Here is an 11,944-nt window from a genome sequence, read left to right as displayed (position 1 = left end):
CCAGTAGCCTTTAAAATTTTAGCCTTTCTGGTGAGTATGTAGTGGTATCGTATTGTGGTTTTAATGTATGTTCCCAGATCACTGAGGTTGGATATTTATGTTTAAAATAGAATTTGAAAATAAAAAAAAAAAAAACAGGTTGTGTACATTTTTATTCTTACAGACCTTGGATTTATAAGTTAAGTATTAATTTATGCCTTCCACCTATTTATACTCATATATTTTCAGACAACATTTGAATCACAAGAGGATAATTGTTAAGTTACTTTTATAGCTTCCCAATTCAATCACAAAGTCTCTTTTATTAGTTGTCTGTATCAGAAAACATAGATCTTCTTCAGTCTTTCATTTCACTTCTCTAACCGTAGTATAGAAACAATGTCAACCAGCCAATGGTATCTTGAAAATTGTTTAGAAAGTATAATTAAGGGAGGTTATCCGTGAGTGGTGAGGTAGGTAACCAAACTCTCAGAATTTTATGACCGTTAATTCAAACTAAAACATAACATTTCACTAATATATTTTAATTATTCTTATTAATAAAAACTCATTAATTAGATTTAATTTTATTAAGTTTTTCATCTATGTAAAGTTTACTCAGAACCAAAGAATCTACTGTGTTCGATTTTAGTTCCCTTTTAAAAAATGTTTAGCATTTTTTCCTGTCATGTTTTTTAACCTATGGTATTTTATTTAACATGGAAATACGGGGCTGCATAGATATTTTTATTTTCTAAAAGGTTTCTAATCAATAGGCAACAAAAGAAAGAATTTTATATATTCTACATTGAAAAGTATGTGCAGTTATTTTCTTCCTAAAGTTGTGAGAAGTTGTCAATTTCCTTAAATAGTCCAGAGGATTCAGAATTAGGGTCTGGGTAGTAACTGTCATTCTTCTAAACCAATGGAAAACTTCTTAAATTTTATTCATTTAAAAGAGAACTCATATCTTATTTAGATCTACAGAGAAGCTGTAGATTTAAGTTGTGATCGTCAGGTTTTCGATTAATCATTAATTTACTACGAGCACAGGGGAACATCACTGGTATCGTCTGTTTATACCAGTATACGTTTCTGCGTGCATTTAGAAGACCTCTGATGAAGCTCTCAAACATCAGGTTTCTCCAAGATAGATGAGACTGATTAGACATAGTAATTTTGTATGTCCAAGGAAATACTTATATTAAAAAACATACAAGTATTCTTGTATTGTTCAGAAATATTAATTAAAATAGAAAATATAATCAAATGCATGAAATTAATGGATATAAGTGGCGTTTTCTTTTTGATACCTCAATAATAATGTGGCATGCCACATGTATTTAGAGGTATATGTGTAGCAGTCAATTCCTGACACATATATTTAAGTTCTCTGGATTTGGGAACAAGAGAAGCCCAACTCTATCATCTATTGTCTCAGTGACTTAGTGAAAATAACTTTATTTCCCCGAACTTTGGAAACCTTGTTTGTAAAACTGGGTTAATAATGGCAAACAGAGAAAGACAAAAACCACATTATTATACTTACATGTGGAAGCTAAAACAAACAAACAAACAACAAAAAAGCTGAGCTCATAGATACGCAGAACAGAGTGATGGTTGCGTGGTTGCCGCAGGTGGGGGTTGGCAGGTGGGTGAAATGGGCGAAGGTCATCAAGAGATACAAACTTCCAGTTACAAAATAAGTTAAGTCCTAAGGATATAATGTACAGCATAGTGACTATAGTTAATATTGTATCATGTACTTGAAAGTTACTGAGAGTAGATCTTAAAAGTTCTTATCGGAAAGAAAAAAAAATTTGTAACTAGGGATTTGATAAAAGTTTTGTTTTTATTGGTAACCATTTCTATGACAATAGTATCCTGCAAACCAAAAAAATAATAATTTGAGCAATGCAGACTTTATGATTATATAAGCATCCTATGTATTTTAGCTTTAATAAGATTTTCTATTGTACTTGGTATTTTGAATACTTTCTGGTCTTTTTTTTTTTTTTTTTGCCGAAGCTGATTAATTTTGTGAGTCACATTTTAATATGCTAAAATTGGAGGCAAAAAGAAAATGAACATTGGAACGTAAAGAAAAGTACAAAAGTAAGATGAGATTAAAAGGCATATTTCTGATTCCTCGGTGTATTTGTCACATAGAAATCACTGTGCTCTCTGTGCATATTTCGGTTGTTTTTTTTAAAGTAAATATGGTGTTGACAAAGATATTGTTAATAAAATATCTCTGAATTTGAACTTAGATGTAATATATCCATTTTCAGGGAGTATTACATACATTGGAATTTTAAGTAATAATACATGTGCATAATCTAAAGCAATCATATTCCATTCCAGTGCTTTGCTCCAGGGGCAGTCACTCGGAACCATTCTTGCTTTTACTTTTGTTAGTGACTTCATTCATTAATCTTCACTACTTATTTACACTTTTGACTCTTGCCAATATTCTTTTGCTCCCACAAGGACAAATGAAATTTAGCTTGTTTATTTAGTCCCCCACCCCTGCATCATTTCTATTCCCCGCACTCCGATATTGTGAGATTATTGTGATTAGTTATTCTGTTGATAGCTTTGTAACTTTAAATGCATATAGATTCTTCTATTCCTTGTTCTATAAACATCAGACATTAACTTTTGTCTTTTTTCTACAAGGTAAGAGAATTTTATATCTTGCACCCCGAATTCCATCATTTATTCTCCTTCAACTTCCCATAAAATTCTCATACAGATTTTAATGATGAAGGGGGTTGTTTCTCTTTCCCTCAATTTTTTTCTTGTCAACCAAAGAAAAGCATAATATTCTCATATGCTCAAAATTATCTTCTCTTACTATCTCTTTTCCTTCCAGAAACTTCCATCAGCTCCTGAACGTTTTTAATTCACCACTCTAATCTCACAGTCTCAGCAGAAATTTCTTGTCATAGAATTACTGATTCATTCATGCTGAAAATTATGTTGCAGTTATTACCAGTGCCACACAGATTTATGTGTGATATTATATTATCTTAATCGCTAAACAGAACCTGTTTTATGTCTTATCTCCTCTGCTGTGCTGTTTCCTCATGCTTTCTTACATATTCTGCAGTGCCTCATATCATCCTGGACACTGAGTAAACATCCCGCAAAGTCATTTAATTGTAAGTAAAAGATGATCACGCACACTCACATGTCATTTATGATCGGGGTGAATCTTTTGTGTAAAGGCAAATCTTTCACAGCAAATGTTTCTGTAAACAGGTAGTTTGATTTCACTGAAGAAGGACGTGATGATAGATGGCTGGTTGTTATACAAGGTTGTTGTACAGCAGCTTTACATCTGCACTGACAGAATTTATGATAAAGTTTTTAAGGAAAGAATATTAAAAATGCTTTTGCTGTACTTGAAGGTTATAAAACAGTAAAAAAGGTGTATTAGCTCCTGCTTTAAATTCTTAAACAAACTAGATTCTCACTTTTTTTCCAAAAAGCCATCTTTGGGGAGAGGTGGTTTGCTCCCTTTGTTCTGTGAAATAGTTTCACTTGTTACTATATTAAAATAATATTCTTTTCAGTTCTAAATTTAAAATGGATGTTTTATAAAAGATGATTAAAAGTATTGAGAAATATTATTTATAAATAGAGGAAACAGTAACAGATATATTTTACTGTATAATGTTTTTCAGAAAATATAGCCATCCTCTAATTGGTTTTCCCTTTTCTGTGTGTTTTTTGCTACTGACTATTATCAATTTGTCACTTGTAAAACCTTTAGAGAGAGAGAAACAAGAAAGGAAAAAAAACCACCACTTTTTCAAAAATGATTTTCTCAAAAGAATTCAATGTCAAAAGAAATTCAGTGTTTTAAAAATCTCACATCCATTAGAAATAGAGCATTGTAAGAATTATCTGTGGATTTAACAGCATTTGAAACTGTGAAGTATATGATGCATTTCTTGTAGGACTTCAATGGCTTCTACCTGTAAATCCTAGAGTAAACTAAAAAATTACCCTAAGTACCGTCATCAAGTAACCCTAAATTTACAACTTATTAATCACTTAATAAAGTTCCTACAAATCAGTACAAAGCAGTACAATCTATTTAATGAGATTTAATATGCTCAGTGGTATATGTTTACAGACATTTTTTAAAGCAACGTTGCCTAGTAGTACTTCCTGAGACAATGGAAATCGTCTGTCCCTTAGTACATAGCCAGGTGATCACGAGCCACATGTGTCTGTTGAGCACTTGAGATGTGGCTAGTATAACTGAGAAAGTGAAATTTAAATTTTTTATTTCATTTATTTAACCTCTCGTGACTAGTAGCTCCTGGTTCCTTTTAGATATTTTAACTTTTTAGCCATTATACTTCGATCTTTGTTCTAATTTGAGTAAAATTTTGTCTATGGTCTTTGATAAGGATCAATACTCATTTATTTCCAAATGTACATACAGATCTTACAGAGCCGTTTGCATATATATAATTATTTTTTGTTGAACTCACTTGGCATGTAGAAAAATCGTTTGACCACAGATGTGTGGGTATCCTTGAAAATTCCCTATTTACATTGACCCATTTGTCCATATACTAATACCACACAGTTTTGATTACTTAGCTTTATATTAAGTCTTGAAATCTGGTAATCTAAGTTCTTCAACTTTGTTCTTATTCAAATTTGTTTTACTAGTTTGAGTTCTTTGCATTCCCATATATGCTTTATAATTAGGTTATCAATTTTTATACAAAGCCTACTGGTATTTTGCTTGTAATTTCATTGACTCTATAAATAAATTTAGAGAGAATTGACATAGCAATATTGAACTCTAAAAAACATATTTCTCCATTTATTTAAATCTTTATTTTCTCTCAGCAATATTTTGTAGTTTTCAGTGTATAGATCTTACATACACTTAAATTTATCTCTAAGTATTGTTTTTTGGGGATGCTATTGTAAATGATGTTTTTAGAAATTAAATTTTATCATTGTGGTCAGAATATACAAATAAAAATTGATTTTATTTTTTGTTAATGGACTTTCAATTCTGTAATTTGCCTTAATTCACTTAGTTCTAATTGCTTTCTGTGATATTCCTAAGGATTGTTTACTTACCTGATAATGTTTTCTGAAAACAAAGACAATAATGACTAGAAAATAATTTCTTAAGAGTGATTATCCTTGTCTTCTTCCTGATAATAGGGAGGAAAGTATTCAGTTTGTTTGCTTGTTTAATCAGTAAGTGTGATGTTAGCTAGAATTTTTTAATAAATATTATTTCTCAAGTTGAGGGAGTGTCTTCCCTTTTCTTCCTAGTTTGCTAAAATTACATCGTCAACAGTTGTTGAGTTTTATCAAATGCTTTTTTTCTATTTATTGAGTCAATCATGGTTTGTTTTTTTTGTTTTTGTTTTTTAGTCTTTACTGTGGAGCAATATATTAATTTTTTTATTATTAAACTAACATGCTGAGATAAGCTTCATTTAGCCATTATTTATTACTATTTTAAAATATTTTTGGATTCATCTTGTTATATTATGTTAAAATTTTAGCATTTATATTCATATGGCTATTGGCCTTTAATTTTTTTTCCTTTGGAATCCTTGGTATCGGGATAGTTTTTTTTTTTTTTAGTTATTTATTTGTTTATTTTAAATTTTAAAATGTTATTCATTTATACAATCCATGAAGTGATCCCCCGCTGATTACTCCAGCACCCATCTGGCACTACACACAGCCATTACAATAATATTGACTACATACCTATGCTATACTCTAAATCCCAGTGACTGTTTTATAACTACTAATTTGTACTTCTTCATCCCTTCACCTTTTCACCCAACCTTCCAGCCCTCCTCCCCTCTGGTAGTCACCAGTTCGTTCTCTGTATCTGTGAGTCTGCTTTCATTTAGTTTGTTCATTTCCTTTGTTCCTTAGATTCCATATGTAACGTGAAATCATACGGTACTTATCTTTCTCTGTCTGACTTATTTTACTCAGCATAATACCCTCTAGTTCCAATGTTGTTGCAAATGGTAAGATTTCATTTTTTTAATAGCTGAGTATATATGAACCATAACTTCTTTATCCCATAATCTATTCATGGGCACTAAGGTTGCTTCTATATCTTGGCTATTATGAATAGGGATAGTTTTGATCCTGAAAAAACAGTTGGAGAAATGTGCTCTCCTTTTATATATTCTGAAAAAAATGTGTGTAAAGCTGGTATTTATTTTTGACTCAAATATATGTAAAATTCCTCAGTATATCATCTAGATCCAGCGTTTTTATTGTTGGAGAGTTTTAAATTATAAATTCAATGTATTTAATAGAAATAAGATTATTAAGATTTTCTATTTGTTTTTGGGTCAGTTTTATTAACTTGTTTCTGTCAAGGGATTTAAATATTTTATTTAGTTTGTCAATTTTATTGACTTAAAATTGTTCATAATATTTTCTTATTATTATTTTAATGTCTTCAATATGTAGCGATGTTTCTTCTTTCATCCTTGTTATTGGTAAATTAGAGCCTTTTTAAAATATTTTTCTTGGTCAGTCTTGCTAGAGATGTATCAATTTTATTTATCTTTTCAAAGAATCAGCTTTTAGTTTCATCGATATTTTTCTATTTTTTTTTAATTTACCAACATTCTCTATTTATTGCCTTTCATTTACTTTTCATTTAATGTGCTTTTAAAAATTATTTTTTAAAGTTGAATATTAGACCATTACTTTTAAACTTTTTTTCTTCTCTAATATAAATCTTTAAAGGTTTAAATAATTACTCCTTAAGCTACAATATAAGTGCATCTCACAAATTTTGATATTCCATATTTTCATTTTCATTCATTTCCCAATGTTTTTAAACTGCCCTTGAGATTTATTTCTTCTCTGGCTTGGGGGTTCTATTGAAATATATTAATTGATTTCCAGTTATTTAAGAATTTTCCTATATCCTTGTTATTGATTTCTAGTTTTATTACATTATGATCCAAAAACATATATTTGATTTCATCTCTTTTAAATTTATTGAGGTTTTTTTTTTTATTGCTCTGGGTATGATATATCTTTGTGAATGTTGTATATGCACTTGAATTTCTGTTCTACAGTTCTTGGGTGAAGTCGGTTGACAGTTTTTTTTAGAATATCCTTATTTCCACTTTTACTATATTAATTACACAAAGAACAGTGTTGAAATCACAAATTGTAATTTTAAATTTGTCCACTTCTTTCACTTCTCTTATTTTTTTCCTTTACTTATTTAGAATTGGTTATAATGTGCAGACATATGTTTTTTATATATTCCTAATGAATTGATACTTTTAACATAAAAAGTATCTATTGCTAGTAATATTCTTTTTGCTAAATTCTAGTCTGCCTGAGTTTTAGTTTGTTCCGAATAGTGTTTGTATGATATATATCTTTTTATTCTGTGAGCAGTCATCTGATTTATAAAACAATGCAACATTTTAAAATGATACAAAAATAACATTTTCCCAACATCAAAAAGTGAGTATATTTAACCATACTCAGCACACACAGAGCAGATGTGTGAAAGGAATAATAATTCATGCTGTAGCAAACTGAATAAACTGGCAACAAAAAAAAGTTGGTTGAAAGAAAGCAGAGGAACTTTATCTTTTAAGAATTAGAACCAAGGGCCTCCATTATATTTTGACATCCGCTCAATGTTGTACCTGTGGGTAGACATGTACATGATGAGAACTCCAGGGATCTTCCTGATTCTTCATTTAAGATCGTTGTCAACCTTGGCAGCAATGTAACACTTGCAGTGAGCACTCATCTGCATAGGTTCCTCTGTGTTTGCATGGTAGTCATTCAAATCTTGGAGCCTTGGCAATCCTTAGAGCCACTCGATATTTCTGCCCCAATTTCTCAATTTCAGCCATAACAGAGTCAGTTATACAAAGGATATACTTGACATACAGACAGTTTATCATTGACTGCATTAAATCCAGTTTGGCTTTAATGGAAAAGTTGATAAAGTTGGTGTCAATCAGGATGTGGTAAGGTGGGCCCAGCTGTGTTATACTGGAAGAATAAGCAAGAAGGGTGTCAGGGGGGACTTCTCTTTCTTTGAGTGCACTGGGATCTTTCTTTTCTTTCTTTTTAGGTTTTAATCTATTCTCCTCTTTAAGTCTCTCATCTCTGCGACTGCATTCCTTCATGGTCGCATACTTCCTTGTTTACTTTTGCTTCCCCATGTTCACACCTCACCCTTGTTTCCTTCCATGTTATTTCTCTTGAAATACTTTTACCTATGTATGTCTTTATTTAACAGTTTTTATAGGTTAAATGTATTTAACCTGCGTGTCTTTAGATTTGTTTTTGTTTTTTTTTGTAGACTACATATAGTTTGCACTTATTTTATTTATATAATCTGACCATCTCTGCTGCTTAATTGGAGTGTCTAGACAATTATATTTGTCTAATTAAGTAAGTAGCAACGCCTTTGGATTATAATCTGTCATCCTGCTGCATGTTTTATTTTCCCATCTGTTTTTATTCTTTTTTCCTTTTTCCTCTTTCTTATTTTGGATTGTGATTTTTCAGGATTTAATTTTATCTTTATTTTTGACTTATTGGCTATATCTTTTTATTTTATTTTATAGTGATTTTCAGCTTTTAACTATGTATATTCAATTGATCACCCTCTACCTTCACACTGATTTACATGAATACCCTATTATCATACATTTTAAGAACGTTATATTGATATTATTTCTTATTCTTCCATCTATTCTTTGTCTTACTGTTTGCACGCATTTATTTTTATATATTATAATCTCCATAATGCATTGGTTTAAATGCTCTATTTTAAAATGTGTTTTAAATGAGACAAAAATGTCTTTTTTAGTTACTCACATATTTACTATTTCTGACACTCATGCCTTGGTGTGGATATGAATTTCCATCTGGTGTCGTTTCTGTCTGAAAAACTTCCTTTAACATTTCTTGTAATGCAGGGCTGCTAGCACAAATTTTCTGTTATTATTTGTGTGAAAATAATTTATTTTGACTTAATTTTTGAAGGATATTTTTATTGGTATTTAATTTGGACTTCACAGTTTTTTTTTTCCAATGGAATAAAGATAATTTGGTGTGATTCTTATTTTTCTTATATGAAATAGGTCTTTTTCTCTCCAGCATTATTTAAAGATTTTCTTTTAGCTAAATGTTTTCAGAAATTTGCCTTTTCTGTGCTTGAGTCTGATTTTATTTCTTCACTTTGGGGTTTGAAAAGTTTCTTTTAATTATTGTAAATTCGGGGAAATTTTTGACTTTATTTTTTCCAACATAATTTCTGCTCCTCCTTCTCCTTTTCTTCTGGCTCTCCAACTGCATGAGTGGTAAACTGCTTGATTTTCTCCCATATGTCACTCTTTTTCTGTCTATTATTTTTTAGCCTCCCCATCCCGCCCACAACCCCTTTGTGCTTAAGTTTGGGTAGTTTTTCTGTTATGTCTCTACTTATTTTTTCTGTAATATCGAATTTGGTTTTAAATCTATTTTGTGAATTTTTCTTTCGGGTATTGCATTTTTTATATTTAGAAGTTCCATTTGGTTCTTTTTTACATTCTGAATTTCTTTTCTTCTTATGTTTATATTTTTCTTTAAGCCAATTTATAATAGCTATCATAATGATTTGTCCGCTAATTCCATCATCTCTGTGATTTCTGGATCTGTCACATTGCTGACTTTAATCCTGGCTATGAATCATATTTTGCTACTTTTTATGTCTTGTCATGTTTTATTTAATGCAGGATATTCTGCATATTTTATTGTCAAGAATTTAGACTTTGTTATTATATGCCTTTAAGAGTGTAAAAGTTGTTTTGGCAGTCAGTTAATTTACTTGAGATTTAATTTGTGTCTTTAGAGGCTGGCTTTTAAGCTTTAGAGAGAGTATCTAGAGTAAAATTTACTCTAAGGCATAATCGTTTGGGGATCTCTGCTGAATATCCTGTGATTCTACAAGTCATTTCCTCTCTCACTGCTAGATCTTGAACCCTGGGTACACAGGGTTTTGTTTGGTTTATAGCTCTCAGGTAGTTGTTCTTTTGTTCCTCTGTCTTGTGGAGGCTCATCTCACAAACATGCAGATTAGTAAGTAGCTAAAGACTCCAGAGGAACCTTATACAGATTTCTGGAGCTCTTTCTCTATACGTACTTTCTGGTTTTTTGCTCCACAAATTCCAGCCATGTCCGTTTTCCTCCACCTGAATTACTATGGCCTCAACTTAGACAATTAAGTTCTAGTTTTGTTTTCTGTACCAGAGTCCAGAAATTGCCTTTTGGCAGAAAACCGGAGAATTGTAGGAATCATCTCATTATTTTCTCTTTTTCAGGAATCATGAATCTGTGCTGCCTGGTCATACAATCGCTGGACTCATTCGTGTAGTATAATTTTTTCCAGTTTTATATTTCTTTGCAGTCATTTATAGTTTACACAGTAGGAGAGAAAGCCTTAGAGCAATGGAGAAAGCCATCCCCTCATCTTGTTTTTTTTTTTTTTCCTATCTTAAAAAAAATTATTAAAATATAGTTAACATGCAATATTGTATTAGTTTCAGGTGTGAACATAGTTATTCAACATTTATATACCTAACGAAGTGGTTCACCACAATGTGTAGTAACCATCTGTCACCATACAAAGTTATTACTTTGTATTGTGTTACTACTTTGTACTGACTATATTGTCTACACTGCATATTACATCCTTGTGACTTATTTTATAATTGGAAGTTTATATCTCCTATTTCCCTTCATCTTTTTTCACGCTTCTCCCACTGCAAAATTTTTATTGATGTCATACACCATCAAAAAATTTGAAGACCTAAACAATAAGCTAGCAGTGAAGAATTTTTTGAAAGGGTAATAGTATCAGACCTAGATTATAGAGAGATAACAGTGAGATACATGTAGATGGTATTTTAACAGGAGAAAGGAGAAATCTTTTTTCCAGCTTCATTGAGATATTACTGACACATAACATGTGTAAGTTTAAGGTGTACAACATGATGATTTGATACACATATATATTGCAAAATGATTACCACACTAAGGTTAAACACCTCCATCCCCTCACAATTACTTGTGTGAGTGTGTGTAATGATAACATTTAAGATTTACTCTCTTAACAGCTTTGAAGTATATAATACCATATTGTTAATTATAATCACCAGACTATACATTAGATCCCCAGAATTAATTCATCTTATAACGGAGTCTGTACCCTTTGACTGACATTCCTCCCATTTACCTCACTCCCTAGCCCCTGGCAACCACTATTCTACTCTCAGTTTCTAAGAGGTCAACTTTTTTAGATTCTACTTATAAATGAAAATATACAGTATTTGTTTGTTTTTTCTCTGACTTATTTCACTTAGCATAATATTGTCAAGGTCCATCCATTGTTGTCACAAAAGACAGAATTTCCTTCTTTTTTATGACTGAGCGTTTTCATATATATAACATTTTCTTTATCACTGATCTTTTGATGGACACAGGTTGTTTCCATATCTTGGCTATTGTGAGTAATGCTGCAATGAACATGGGGATCCAGATATCTCTTCAAGATGATGTTTTTACTTCCTTTGGAAAGATAACCAGAAGTGAGATTGCTGGATCATATGGCAGTTCTATTTTTAACATTTTGGGAAATCTTCATACTGTTTTCCATAACAGCTGTACCAGTTTACATTTCCATCAACAGCGCACAAGAATTTTAACCTCATGCTTCTTCCTTTCTGGTACTGCCTTCCTTGCCTCTTATAGCATTACCTGATTCTGAGATTTCCATTCTGCATCTAGGTGTTTGTAACTTAACTTTTTTGAGTGCTTAGAATGTGCCATGATCTGTCTATGTACTTAAAATATGTTATAACTACATGCTTTTTAATTCTTTATCTATTTGACTCAAATGAAGTTATTAATTTTTTTT

The 11,944-nt window shown here is 31.0% G+C and overlaps 1 protein-coding gene and 1 pseudogene across 21 annotated transcripts in view; one reads left to right on the top strand and one right to left on the bottom strand.

Moving 5' to 3' along the window:
* MARCH1 (membrane associated ring-CH-type finger 1) overlaps positions 1-11,944 on the top strand; it is a 612,422-nt gene that overhangs the window by 229,419 nt on the left and 371,059 nt on the right. The gene's annotated exons all lie outside the window — the stretch shown is intronic.
* LOC105294504 lies at positions 7,746-8,225 on the bottom strand (annotated as a pseudogene).

This window comes from Pteropus vampyrus, unplaced genomic scaffold (genome assembly GCF_000151845.1).
Source record: "Pteropus vampyrus isolate Shadow unplaced genomic scaffold, Pvam_2.0 Scaffold88, whole genome shotgun sequence".
NCBI classification, from domain to species: Eukaryota; Metazoa; Chordata; class Mammalia; order Chiroptera; family Pteropodidae; genus Pteropus; species Pteropus vampyrus.
This window is presented reverse-complemented; position numbering and strand designations above follow the sequence as displayed.